We start from the raw sequence: 15,182 nt of genomic DNA, 5'->3' as shown, positions 1-15,182 counted from the left end.
TAACCACTAATCTACTTTCTGTCTCTGTGGATTTGTATATTCTGGATATCTCATATAACTCGGATCATACAGTATTTGTCCTTTTGTGTCTGGTTTTGTTCACTTAGCATAGTGTTTTTGAGGTTCACCCATGTTGTAGCATTTATCAGTATTTCATTTCTTTTTATGGCTGAATAATATTCCATTGTATGGATATACCATGTTTTGCTTATCTGTTCATCAGTTGATGGACAATTGGATTGTTTCCACCTTTTGGCTATCATGAATTGTGCTGCAATGAACATTCATATACAAGCTTTTGTTTGAACCATCTGTTTTCAGTTCTCTTGGGTATATGCCTAGGTGTACAGTTGCTGGGTCATATGGCAATACTGTGTTTAAATTATTGAGGAATCAGTGAATGGCACCACTTTTATTATTGAAAAGAAAAACCCAAAGCCAAAATACAATCATTTGAAGCTATACTTTAAAATATTAGAGTAGTCTAGCCAGATTAGTGACAAAATGGATCCCACTCTCAAGGAAGAGAATCAAAGTGAGTCACTCAGTGCACACCCATCACTACGGTTAGAAAAACCACCCCAACACCGTTTTCTATTGGCCAGCCCAGGGATGAGCATGAACTTTCTCAAATCTGATGCTGAACTGCTTATTGTCGTCCCCAGTCACTACTGAGACTAGTGATATTCTCATCCAACTATGAACACCAGGAGGACAAGGGCATATCTGAGTCATCTCCGCTGCTCCAGTGCCTGGCACAGTCAACATTTGCTGGTGGGGGGAAGACAGGAATGCCACCCAGCCCCCTGGGAGAGATGGGCTTGGGCAAAGTCTCTCTTTGCCGTGTCCCCACAGCGTTCTGAGCCACCCCTACCCTCACAGCAATCTCCTTTCCATCATCCATCACTTTGGGTGGCACCACCGCTGTCACTCAGTAATAAGCAAACCAAGTTATAGCACTTTTCACATAAACAAATTGGCAAATCACAGAAACTGATGTTTGTCAGACCCAGGTATCCTGATTCCTATTTTGAATAATATGATCATCATTCCCTTGGGCAAATCCCCTAGGGGCTGGGCATTTGCTTTCCTCCACTGTAAAATGGGAATCCTGCTACTGGTCTCTGGTCACCCCACAGCATTGTGCAGAGAGTCAAAGCAGACATGGAAGATGGATGTGTGAGCATCCCTGGGCTTGTGGAGTTCTCACCAAGTGGGCAGTGGCTGGGCATGATCCCCTTTGGAGCCTGTCACTGCTGTTGACATTGAGAATGCTGGTGTGGGAACAAATGCTGTCTTTGTCACAGGCTCAACTACAGGGGCCTCTCCTTCCCTAAGCTGGCAGCTGAGGCTAAGTACTTGAGATCCCTGGGCCAGCTGTTGTGAAGTAAACGCCGGGCAGTAGGTAAGGCAGGATTCAGAACTGGGCAGATAGCCAGGCCCGAGTGGGAACACTGATGGGGGGGTGGGGCGCAAAAGTTGGCAAACAAGTGTTTTCCAAGGAGAGGGTTAAAAAATACAATCTTGCTTTAAGGTAGACAAAGCACCAACGGGGGAGCGGCCTAAAAATTCCTGCTTTAACTCACTATCAGCTGAAGAAGATTCTAGTACCAGAAAGGCACTGTGAGCAGTGTTTCCCCGAGGAGGCTACCCTGGGAGCACAGAAAGATAGCCACACCCTTTGAAGTCTGCTGGGAGCTCACAAAGGGCGGTGTTGTTTCCACTGAGGAAGAATGATAGCCCCGCATAATGGTGTCCTTATTCTCTAAACCTCAGACCTTTCACGATGAGGGGCAAGAGAGGCTGCAGGCCCAGGCAAAGGGGGAGGGGGGAACACTTGGCAAAACGCACGTGCTTTTAGCTTGCTTGCTAGTCAACATGGAAGGTATTCCCTGGGAAGGTGGCGTGGTCAAAGTCTGGGAAGTTTTTCAACTCTCTTCCTGGGGGAATTGCTAAACCACACCAAGATACCTTTTAAATTTGATGATGACTGATGAAAGTTTCCAAGTGAACATATCTTCTATCGTACCTGATAGATTTCAGTGAAACAGGGCACAAGCTTCGAGGTTCTAGAGATAAAAGATGGATGAGGAAAAAATGGTTAAACCTATTGTTTTAAATCAGAATGAGCGTAGTGGTATTTCTGAGGGGCAGGATTCCTATCACACAAGAGGGGAAGTCAATAGGCTGGCAGGAGCTGTGAGAGGCAGCTTATTCACCAGTTACTGGGAAATGGAGCCCCAGAATTGGGCTTTAACATAGCCTTGACCAACTTCAGGATGCCTATGGTGTTGCATCATGCATGCTTATGTCAGGGACCACTTCCAAAATTCTGACTCATTTCCCAGGCCGACGAAACCATGTCAGCATATGAGTTACATCCCTGGTGTCATCCCAGGGAATTTTTGTCAGCCCTGGTGCCCGGGAATGATTCCATTAAACCTGGAAGAAGCCGTGTCGTGTGATGGCAGGAGCCATGCGGAGCCCTAAGGTCCAGTGCTAGCTCTGTCGCCAATTAACTGTCACTCCAAGTGAGACTTTTAACCAATCTGTGTCTTGGTTTCTTCAGTGGTTAAAAAGAGACTTTAATTTGATGATTTAGTCCCTTCCAGCTTTAAAAATAAAAAATGCCTGTTGATAGCATTAGATTCAACAAAGAATTGTTGTGAATATGCATATCATCTCATTTTATAAATTATTTTAGGTCTGGAAGGGATCTTAAAGATCATCTAGTCCAACTCCGTTATCGGACAGATGTAGAAACCGAGACCCAGGGCGGAGGGAGTTGCCCGATTAGCGCAGAATCAGGCTTATAGATGAGGTTTCTCGATTGCCAGTCCAGTGCATTTTCCACTACACTTATTTTTAAATCAAAGTAATACATGAGCAAGGTTTAAAAATATCAAATAATACATGGCAGCTGGTAATAAAAAACAACAGTTCTCTGCCCCACTCCTAGTCGCGCTCCTCAGAGGCAACCATTTTGAACAGATTCTGTTTTCAATTCATCCGGTGGTTACTTCAGTCTCTCTAAATAATATGTCTACTCCTATTTCTTGATTTATCCATTTTGGACCTTATCTATTGACTCCCTGCTATAAAAACTGAGGATTTAGCTTACTTAACATTACTCCCAACCTCCTTTCTTTCCTGAACCTCCCCATGTTTGATAGTATTATCTTTATGAGATTTTCTTAATTCACTTTTTAAAATAGCATACAGTAAAATTTACTGTTTTTGGTGTACAGTTCTGAGTTTAGACAAATACATAAAGTCATGTAACTACCGCCACAATCAGGATATGGAACAGTTCCATCACCTCCCAATTTTCCTCGTGCTGCCCTTTGTAATCAACCCTGCTCTCTACCCCCAATCCCTGAGTAACCACTGATTTGTTTGATGTTCCTATAATGTTGCCTTTTCCAGAAGGTTATAGAAATGAAACCAGAGATTACATGATTTTTTGAGACCACTTTTTTCACTCAGTATAACTATTCTGAGATTCACATCTCAGCAGTTCACTTGCCTTTTGTATTGCTGAGTAGTATTCCATCGCATGGATGTACCACAGTTTATCCATTCATCAGTTGAAGGACATTTGGGTTGTTTCCAGTTTCATAGCATTATTTTTAGTTATTCCATTGGTTACCTTTTTACTGGAAATCATATACTTAAATCTCTATATCTTGAGCCATCACCCTCTATATGTTAAGTAGGTCTTCCTTTTCAGAATAGTAAATGCTTTTGCCTGGATTTCAAAACATGATACTTTCATTCATTTAGCCTCAGTTTTAAATGGATTTAATTTGAGGGTGTCATTTTTCATGGGGCTGGGGGAGCTTGTCCAAATGCCATCCAGGAGCCCTATTCAGGACTGCTGCTATTCCAAGTGATTCCTGTAGGATAGGGGGCCTTCTCTAGTGGCAGACGTGCTTGTTGCTGGGAAGATAGACATGTACTTTCTGTTCTGATCGTTGCTAACTCAGGCAGTAATATTGGGGAAAAAGACCTTTCTTCATGTGGATTTCAGCTTTTGTCTGTCATGCTTTTTCTGTTCCCGCTGCCTTTCCCAGTGAGCACAAAGCCACATTTCAAAGGAGACTGACAAATTATCTTTAGCTGCCAGAAGGAGGTTAGCTGTCTGTGTGTTCTGTGTCTCCCTTCTCTGATAATCAACAGGTTAACTTTCTAAAGGGAACTGACAAAAGCAGAAATTGTCCTTTCACCCAAACGTTTGTTTTTTTGCTTTTTTAAAAGATGTGGATTGTAATATTCCTCTCCAGTCCTGCACAAATTTACACCAGGAAATAGAGTGTGAGCGATCACAACTGATCCTCTATTGTCTGCAAGATTCATATTAACGCATTTCTTTTTTTAAAGTGTTTACAAGCTCTAAATTATTTTTTTTAATTTGCTAGCACAGTATCTTTCCTCAAAGAGTTGCCATTTAAAGGTTGAATGATATCAGCCCTGGCCATACAGATTTATAGGTTGTTATATTTCATTTGCATTTTGAACCATCTTTGTGTGTCTGTTATCTACCTAGCACTTACACTGCGTGACAGGAGGGAGTGCCATGCCTAGAACAGTACCCTACACATAGTAGGTGCTCAGTAAGTGCCTTTTGAATTGAAATGGCCCAAAATAGTGTCATGTATACCTGATGGTGAAGTATTCTGTATTAATGCAGTGAGTCAGGCGTTCCCAAACACTGCTGGGAATGCAAATTGGTACAACTCTCCCCACAGGGCAATTTGGCAATATGTGCCAAAGGTTTAATAACATTCTTATCCTTTTACTCAGTAGTTCTCTTTCTAAGGACTTATCCTTAAAAGCTAATAGAGATGCACAAAAAAGATATGAATACTAAGAAATTGATTGTGGCATCGTTTAAAATACAGAAAAAGTGGAAACAACTTAAAAGCTGTCCATACTATGAAATCCTATGCAGTAACATTTGTACTATGAAATGCTATGTAGGTATTTAAAATCATGTTTAGAGGAGTATATAATGACAGGGGAAACGCTGACAACCTAAATTAAGTGAAGGAGTGAAGGATAGATAAGTGAGCATACAGCATGATCCTGAGTGTGTGTACGTGTGCACATGTAGAAAAGAAGAAGACTGTGGGGCTGGCCCCGTGGCCGAGTGGTTAAGTTCGCGCGCTCCGCTGCAGGCGGCCCAGTGTTTCGTTGGTTCGAATCCTGGGCGCGGACATGGCACTGCTCATCAGACCACGCTGAGGCAGCGTCCCACATGCCACAACTAGAAGGACCCACAACAAAGAATATACAACTATGTACCGGGGGGCTTTGGGGAGAAAAAGGAAAAAATAAAATCTTAAAAAAAAAAAAAAAGAAGACTGGAAGGAAATAAATAGAAAAATTAATACTCGTTATCTCTAGGTTGTAGGATTAGGAATGATTTTCATTTTCTAATTTCTGTAATTTCCAAATTCTCTACAATGAACTTGTATTACTTCATAATCTGAAAAATATCTTTTTAATTTTAAAGAAATACTATTTATGATAGCTGGAGCGCTTACATTCATAAAATCCTAGTAATAAGATATGAAACTATTTCTTGAACCAAAGTCAACTCTTCAGATGCCACGTGGAAAGTCACGGCAGTGTTTAGTTTTCAGAAAGACAAAATGAAGCCCAGAAGTCATTTCGGGTGTAAGCGTTATGAGCCCAGTTTGATGTTGACAGGCAAATGTGTTCATCCTTTTCGCTAGGCCTAGTTAGGTTTCGTCCTTCTCTCTCCCCAGCCCCACCCCTTTTTAAACTGTCCAGATCTGTGGAACAAATGTTGAGCAAACTGGAAATAAATAAAATCCAATGGCTTTAAGATACCACAAGGCCCTCCCTTCCTGTGCACTGATGGCTACCTGCCCACTGCACTCCCCAGAGTGGAGGGACGGAGTCAGCCAAAATGGAGGCTTTTCTGAGTCAAGCATGAAAACTGCAAATGCTCAAAAGAGAGAAAAACTTAGCAAGTCTGAAAAGATTGAGACACAACGTGTCCAACCCTCCCTCCCCTACATTCTTAGCTTTGCATAATATAAACTCGTGGGCTCTGCTGGGAAAAGAAACTGCTAAGTAAAAACTCAATCATAGAAGGCAAATTCAGAAAGGACTGTCCCCATTTCAAAGAAATCTTAGGATCCTAGAACTTTAGAGCTGGAAGGAAAATATTCTAACAATACTGGCTCCTTCCAAACACAGATACTATGCCAGGAGCTAATCAAATGTTGTCTCATAAAAAACCATGTAATGATGCACCCCATGTACAGATGAGGAAAGCAAAGCCCAGAGAGGGGTTGTGAATTGCCTTAAATCACAGTTGTTGGCTGCAAAGTTGGGGCTAGTTCCTACAACTTCTGGAGACTCTCAGGTGAAAAGATGGGTTTTTCTGGTACAATCTTCCCCTCAGCTCAAGATCGTCCAAATATTTACTGTGCAATTATGCTTGGGTATTTTGCCAACAGCTCAAGCTAATCAGGTCCAAAATCAAACTCATAGTCTTCCCTTGGCTCCCGGGAACCCAGGATCTAAACCAAAGTCTGTTTGACTTTTTACTCTCTTTCACCAGCTACCAAACACTCTGGGAACAAGTCCTGTCAATTTTTCCTTCAAAAAAATACCTCCAGATTCTACCCAACCTATAACACAACCCAACCTCTACCTCCTTAAGAAATCTCTTGACTACTCTAGCCCCTACTGCTGCCTCTCTTCTGGTTTCATACAGCTCTTCTAGTCTGCACTACACAATTCAGTTTAGCACCTGTCATTCAGAGGCAATTAGCATTTGTTCAGCAGCATTCATTCATGCAACAAATATGTACTGAGTGCCTACTATATGCCAGGCCCTGAGATGGAAAAATCATTTGTCTTTTCTCCCCAACTAGACATTAAAAACCCTGAGAGTCTAGGCTACAGCTTTCTCCATAGCTTCTTAAACACTCATTGCAGCTCTTGGCACATATTGAAGACTTGCTTGTTCAAGAGCAGAACAGATTTAAAGAATCTCTCACCAGCTCAGCAGCTGGAGAATGCTGGGGATGCCTTAGTCTATGGTTCTGCCTCAACGTCTCACAAGTACATGAGTATGATCCACTCACTCAATGAAGACAGCATATTAAAATGTGGCTTTTTAATACCATACCTTCAGAGATAAGTGATGAGATTTAACTAATAGGAGATGTGGGATCCTAAAAGTCAACTGGGGACTTCTGCCTCCAAGGAGACGGAGTAGATGCGCTTTTTCCCATTCCTTTCACTAAGTACAACTAAAAACCCTGGACATCATATATAAAACAAATGTAAGAAGACCAATAAGGAGGGAGAGAAGAAGACAGACCGGCTAGGGACCTCAGGAACTAAAGGATGACATGGTGGTGAGTTCCCTGGGTTCTCTTCTTGCCACACATATGCCAGACTGGTTGCTGGAGAAGCCAGCAATTCAGAAAACACCAGCAGAAGTAGAGGAGCAGAGAAAAATCAAAGCCTGCTCTCTCTTGCCAAAGGGCCAGTAAATGGACAATCTACCAAGATAGAAAATTTTTCAACAATTACTGCTCTACTGTAGCCAAACACCACAAGAAAAACTGTAACACCTACCTCACCCATGCCAGCAAAGGCTGACTGGGGAGCTTGACCCTCTACCCTAATCTGGCAGTAACAAGGCAGTACTCCCATTTCCCCTGCCAGAGCAGTGTCAGAAAAAAAAAACAGCTAAAACAGAAGGATTAAATAAGATTCAGAGTCTCATTGTGTAATACCCAAAATGAGCAGTATTCAATTGGAAATCATTCATCATAGGAAGAACCAGGAAGATCTCAAACTGAATGAAAAAAGACAATCAATAGATGCCAAAACCAAGATGACAGGGATGTTGGAATTCTTGGACAAAGATTTTGAAGCAGCTATCATAAAAATGCTTTAATGAGCAATTATAAACTTTCTAGAAACAAATAAAAAGAATGGAACATCTCAGCAAAGAAATATAAAGGCTCTGCAAACAAATGAGATATAAAGAAGAAGCAAATGGAAATTTTATAACTTAAAAACTCAGTGGATGGGCTAAACAGAAGAGTAGGGGGACAGATGAAAGAGTCAGTGAATTTGAATATATAATAGTAGAGAAAATAGACTAGGAAAAAATATGGGACTATAACACTAGATACAACATTCATATCATTGGAGTCCCAGAAAGAGAGGAGAAAGAGAATGGGGCTGAAAAGCATTTGAAGGAATAATGGCTGAAAATTTCAAAATTTGGGAAAAGATATAAACCTACATATTCAAAAAATTGAGAGAACCCCAAACAGGATAAACCCAAAGAAATTCACACTCAGGCACATCATAATCAAATTTCTGAAAGCTAAAGACAAAAACATCTTGAAAGCCGAAAGAGGAGAAAAGATATTACTTACAGGAAAACAATGGTTTGAATAAGGAATAGGCACATTTTTCAAGTGCTAAAAGAAAAGAACTGCTAACCCAGAATCCTATATCCTGCAAAAATATCCTTCAGAAATGGAAGAGAAATCAAGACATTCCCAGATGAAGGCAAACTAAGAGAATCTGTCACCATCACACATACCCTTAAAGAGTGGCTAAAGGATGTTAGAGAAGACATGATAAAAGAAGAGATCTTGGAACATCAGGAAGAAAGAACACAATAAGCAAAAACATGAATAAATCCAATAGACTTTCCTTCCCCTCTTGAGTCTTCAAAAATTATGTTTGGTGCTTGAAGCAAAAATTCTAACACTGCCTGATATGGTTCTAAATGTACATAGAGGAAATACTTAAGGCAATTATATTATAAACTGGGGGGAGTAAAGGGACATAAATGGAGGTAAGGTTTCCACACTTCACCTGAAGTGGTAAAATAACACCACCATTAGACTGTGGTAAGCTATGTATATACAATGTAATACCCAGGATAACCACTAAAAATCTATACAGGTATCCACTCAAAACCATGACAGAGAAATCAAAATGATATTCAAAAAAATTCAAGTAACCCATAGGAAGACAGGAAAAAGAAAACAGAGACTTTTCACTAAGAACAGAAAACAAAAAATAAAATGGTAGTCATAGACCCTAATACATCAATAATTACATTGAATGTAAACGGTCTAAATACACCAATTAGAAGACAGAGATTGGCAGAGTGGATAAGAAAAACATGACCCAAAAAATACACTCTAAAAGAAACTCACTTCAAATGTAATAATATAGGGAGGTTGAAAGTAAAAGAATGGAAAGACATAGAACATGCAAACATTAATCAAAAGAAAGCATGAGTGTCTCTATTAATATCAGATAGGCTTCACCGTAAAGAAAATTGCCAGAGACAGAGAGGAACATTATGATATGTGATAAGGATATAATGATAAAATGGTCAATCCACCAGGAAGACATAGCAATCCTAAATGTGTATGTGCCAAACAAGTGAGCTGTTTTTGAGGTAAAATATGTGAAGCAAAAACTGATAGAACTGAGAGTTGAAATAGGTAAATCCACAATTATAGTTGGAGATTTCAACACCCCTCTCTCAACAATTGATAGAACAACTAGACAGAAAATCAGCAAAGATATAGAAGAACTCAATAACACCATCAATCAACAGGATCTACTCAACATTTACAGAACACTCTACCCAACACCAGCAGAATACACATTCTTTTCAAGTACCCTTGGAACATATGCCAAGATAGACCACATCCTGAGCCACAAAACAAACCTCAACAAATTTAGAAGCATTAAAACCATACATAATGTGTCCTCTGACCATAATAGAATCAAAGTAGAAATCAATAACATAAAGATAACAGGAAAATATCCAAACACTTGGAAACTAAATAACATACTTCTAAATAATCCATCAGTCAAAGAGGAAGTTTCAAAAGAAATTTTAAAATACATTCTAAATTGAAAATGAAAACACAGCATTACAAAATGTGTGGGACACAGCAAAAGCTGTGCCGAGAGGGAAATTTATAGCACTAAATACATACATTAGAAAAGAAGAAAGATCTCAAATCAGTAATCTAAGCTCCCACCTCAAGAACCAAGAAAAAAAAAGAACAAAATAGGCACAAAACAAGCAGAAGGAAGCAAATCATAAAGTGCAGAAATCGATGCAATTGAAAAGAAAACAATTTTAAAAATCAATGAAACAAAAAGCTATTACTTTGTAAAAATCAACTAAATTGACAGATCTCTAGCAAGACTGACGAAGAAAAAAGAGGGAAGAAACAAATTACCAGTATCACACCAAAACAGGAGATATCACTACAGACTGTGCAGACATCAAAAGGATAATAATGGAGTACTATGAACAACTCTACACACATAAATTTAACAACTTAGATGAAATGGACCAACTCCTTGAAAAACAAACTACCACAACTCACCCAAAATAAATGTAGTTAGTAGCCCTATCACCATTAAGGAAATTAAATCCATAATTTAAAAACTCCCCAAAAAGAAATCTCTAGGCCCAGATGGTTTTACCAAAGAAATCTGCCAAACGTTTAAAGGAGTGATGCCAATTATACATAATTTCTTCCAGAAAGTAGAAGTAGTGGGACCATTTCCCAATTCATTTCATGAAGCTGGTATTGGCCTGATACCAAAACCAGACAACGACAGTACAAGAAAACTACAGACGAATATCCCTTATGAATATAGATGCAAAAATCCTTAACAAAATAGTAGCAAATAGAATTCAGCAATATAAAGGAATTATACACCACGACCAAGTGGAGTTTATTCCAGGTATGCAAGACTGGTTCAATATTCAGAAACCAATCAATGTAAACCACCATTTTAACAGGCTAAAGAAGAAAAATGACATGATCACATCAATTGATGCAGAAAAGGCACTTGACAAAATTCAGTATCCATTCATGATAAAAACCTCTCAGCAAATGAGGAGTAGAGAGGAATTTCCTCAACTTGATAAAGGGTATCTACAAAAATACCTACAGCTATCGTTATACTTAATGGTGAAGAACTGAATGAATGCTTTCACCCTAGGATCAGGAAGAAGTCAAGGATGTTCACTTTCACCACTCCTGTTCAAAACAGTGCTGGAAGTTCTAGCCAGTACAATAAGGCCAGGAAAGAAAATAAAAGGCATATTGATCAGAAAGGAAGAAATGAACTCCTAGAGCTAATAAATGAGACCATCAAGGTCACAGGATATAAAATAAACATATAAAACTCAATTGTATTTCTATATACTAATAATGAATACATGGACACTGAAATAAAAAATACAATACCATTTATAATTGCTAAAAAAAGACTCTGACATATGTCTAGCAAAATATGCATGACTTGTATGCTGAAAACTACAAAAGGCTACTGAAAGAAATAAAAGAAGATTTAAATAAATAGACATACCATGTTCATGGATTTGAAGGCTCAACATAGTAAAAATGTCAATCATCTCCCCTAACTGATATACAGGTTTATCATAATTCCTAATCAAAATCCCAGCAAGAGTTTTGTAGAATTTTATCTGAAATTTATACAGAAAGTCAAAGGAACTAGAATAGTTAAAACAATTTTGAAAAAGAATAAAGTGGGAGGAATCACTTGGTCCTATTATATATCTATTATATAGATATTACATGTCACACAGTATTCAAAGCTGTGTGGTATTGGCAGAAGGGTAAGCACATAGACCAATAGAACAGAACAGAATCCAGAAATAAACCTACATAAATATGCCCAACTGATTTTTTTTAAGTACAAATGCAATTCAATGAAGGAAAGATAGCGTTTTCAACAAATGGGGCTGGAGAAATTAAACATCCATAGGCAAAAAAAAAAAAGAACCTTGTAGTAGTCAGGGTTCTCTAGAGAAATAGAACCAATAGGGTGTGTGTGTGTGCGTGTGTGTGTGTGTATGGAGAGAGAGAGAAAGGTTTATTTTAATAAATTAGCTCTTGTGATTGTGGAGACCAAGTCCAAGACTGCAGGGTGGGTCAGCAGGCTGGAGACCCAGGAAGAGTTGATATTGCAGCTCGAATGTGAAGGCAGTCTGCTGGAGAATTCCTTCTTCCTTGGGGGAGGTAAGTCGTTTTCTTAAGGCCTTCAACTGATTGGATGAGGCCCACCTGCATTATAGAGGGTAATCCACCTTACTCTAAGTCTACTGAATTAAATGTTTATCTTTTCTTTTAAAAAAAAAAAGACCGTCACAGTGACATCCAGATGTGTTTCACCAAATATTTGGGTACCGTGGCCTACCCAAGTTGACACATAAAATTGACCATACAAACTTTGTCCTAAGTCTCATAACTTATACAAAAATTAACTCAAAATGGATCATAGACTTAAATGTAAAAAAAAAACTTTTAAAAATAAGCATAGGAGAAATTCTTCAGGACCTGGGGCTAGGCAAAAAGTTCTTAGACTTGACACCAAAAGCACAACACATAAAAGGAAAAATCCATAAATTGGACCTGATTAAAATTTAAAACTTTTGCTCTGTGAAAGACCCTGTTAAGAGGATCAAAAGACAAACTATAAAGGGGGGGCAGGATGTTTACAAACCACACATCTGACAAATGAGTCTTATGTAGGATATATGAAGAACTGTAAAAAACTCAACAGTAAATAAACAAACAATCCAATGAGAAAATGGGCAAAGGACGTGAAGATACATTTTACTAAAGAGGAAATACAGATGGTAAAGACATGAAAAGATGCTCACATCATTAACCATTAGGGAAATGCAAATAACCACAAGGAGATGTCACTACACACCTATTAGTACAGCTGAAATTAAAAAAAAAAACAGTGACAATACCAAATGCTGGCAAGAAGGTCGAGAGACCGGATCTCTCATCCATTGCTGGTGGGAATGGGAAATGTTGCAGCCACTCCGGAAAACAGTTTGGCAGTGTCTTATAAAACTAAACCTGCAATTACCATCGGACCCAGCAATCACACTCCTGGGCATTTATCCCAGAGAAATGAAAACTTATGTCCACACAAAATCTTGTGCACGAATGTTTATAGCAACTTTATTTGTAATAGCCAAAAACTGAAAACAACCAAAATGTCCTTTGATAGGCGAATAGTTAAACAAACTGTGGTACGATGAAAAGGAATGGATGAGAACTTGGATGGACCTCAAGGGGATTATCCTGAGTGGCAAAATTGTTTGCACAAAAGTCTCCACCCCTCACTCCCCATCCCCCAAGCCACCACCCGTAACTGCAAACATTCCAGAAGCAGTTCCCTAGGATTCAAAAGACAAATTGGCAAAAAGAGGCATCCCAGGTGATTTCAATTTTGTGGCAGCGTATGCATCTGTTTAATGTGTCTCCCATCTGGGACTGTAAACTCTATGAACAGAGGAACCTTGTCTTAGTTGTGTATATTCCCAGCACCTAACACAGTGCTAGTCCGAAGACAGTGCTCAGTACATATTTGTTGGATGAATGAAGGTGGGTAGCAAGACCCTGATTGAGTTAAACATAGTTACTTAAAATCATATTAACGGGGCCGGCCTGGTGGCATAGCAGTTAAGTTCTCACGCTTTGCTTCAGCAGCCCGGGGTTCTCCAGTTCGGATCCCGGGTGTGGACCTACGCGCCGCTTATCAGGCCGTGCTGTGGCAGGCGTCCCACATATAAAGCAGAGGAAGATGGGCGCGGATGTTAGCTCAGGGCCAGTCTTCCTCAGCAAAAAGAGGAGGATTGGTGGCAGATGTTAGCTCAGAGCCAGTCTTCCTCAAAAAAGAAAAAACATATCAAGGAAAATAAACTTTGATTTGTATTTATTTTCCCTCACAAAATAGGGAAAACATTCCTTATCCCACTTATCGCATTGGAGAAGACTGAATAGATGTGGAGATGCTCTGGAGTAAAAAGCACCGTTCAACTCCTTGGGCTAGCGATAATCAAGCAATGGCTTCCTACCCTTTGAGTTTTGGGGGTCCCCTGTATGTGCTCTAAGGCATGGAATTCAGGCCCTGGATGTGCCAGCATGGAAACACGGACATCAGCACTCATGTGTCCACCACTTGGGGGTTTCTTTCCACCAGCTGAGGAATCCTTCAAACCCCCCAGTAGAGCCCAGGGCTTGATAGGACTATTTGCTAGGTTAGAGTGCCAAAGCCTACTCAGGCTCACTAAGGGCTGCTAGGCATCAAAAATTATGGCTACCATTACCTATGTTTATTTCCTCTAGGGAATAATTAAGTTGGGAGAGCCCAAAAGATTTGAGAGGAGACTCTCCTTTAGACTTTGAACTTAGGGCCCAAATGCTGTTTCCCACGCTTCTCCAGGTTTCCAATTTCCTGTCACTTACACTGGATCCCCCTCCCACTAGCCATAGGGAAGGAGAAATAGAACCAACAGGGTGGGAGGAATTGGGAGTGGGCGCAGATACGACAGGTCATTTCAGAGACAAGTCCAACCTGGTTAACACGTAAGCTTGCCTTTTCTTCTCAACATAAAATGATTCAGCCCCAGGCCACCTAGGCTCCCCGGAGGCCCTCACCCCGGTCTCTTAGGAGAAACAATGTTCTTGCTGGCTGAGTTCCACATGCAATCCCCAACTCACAATGAACACTGCTCTCCTCCCAGCCACCTGACACCAGAGCTGTTGCTCAACCGTCCCTTGTTCTGTGCCTGCATTGCTTAAATTAGCTTTTCTCCCTGGGCCCCCAACGAAGTCAACTTCTTCCCTAGCTGCCTTTCTGCTTTCTGCTGTTCTTGAGTGAGCCCGTCCCCAATTCCTCCTCACTTCTTCCAGCCTGTGCTTTCTACGTCCTGAAGCATTCTTCAGGCTCTCCTCTCCCCTTGCTGATAACGCTCTGGTCAGATCATTTTCTCAGTGCCCTCCCCCTACACCCATCCTGGGGCTGTGTCCACTCCACTCTTGTTTGCTTTCCATGCTCTCTATCTCTGGGAGTGGTCCTTTACCTACCAGCAACTGCCAATCACCAAACACCCACAGGTTCCTGAAATTGCCTTTGTCTCCACTGCAAACAGGGAGAGGGTTATAGGAAAAAAGTGTGCAAGATATAAATATTACCGAGTTTTCTGATGAGAGCAGTTTTCAGCAAAATAGCTAGAGGTGGGGGTAGCTAACCAAATCATAATCAAAGAAAACCTATTCAAAGGCGTTTTATAACACTTTCCT

At 40.2% G+C, this 15,182-nt stretch overlaps 1 protein-coding gene across 1 annotated transcript in view; it reads left to right on the top strand.

The window, feature by feature from the left end:
* Positions 1-15,182, top strand: part of PLAC1 (placenta enriched 1) — a 174,106-nt gene that overhangs the window by 139,742 nt on the left and 19,182 nt on the right. The gene's annotated exons all lie outside the window — the stretch shown is intronic.

This window comes from Equus przewalskii, chromosome X (assembly GCF_037783145.1).
Source record: "Equus przewalskii isolate Varuska chromosome X, EquPr2, whole genome shotgun sequence".
NCBI lineage: Eukaryota > Metazoa > Chordata > Mammalia > Perissodactyla > Equidae > Equus > Equus przewalskii.
This window is presented reverse-complemented; position numbering and strand designations above follow the sequence as displayed.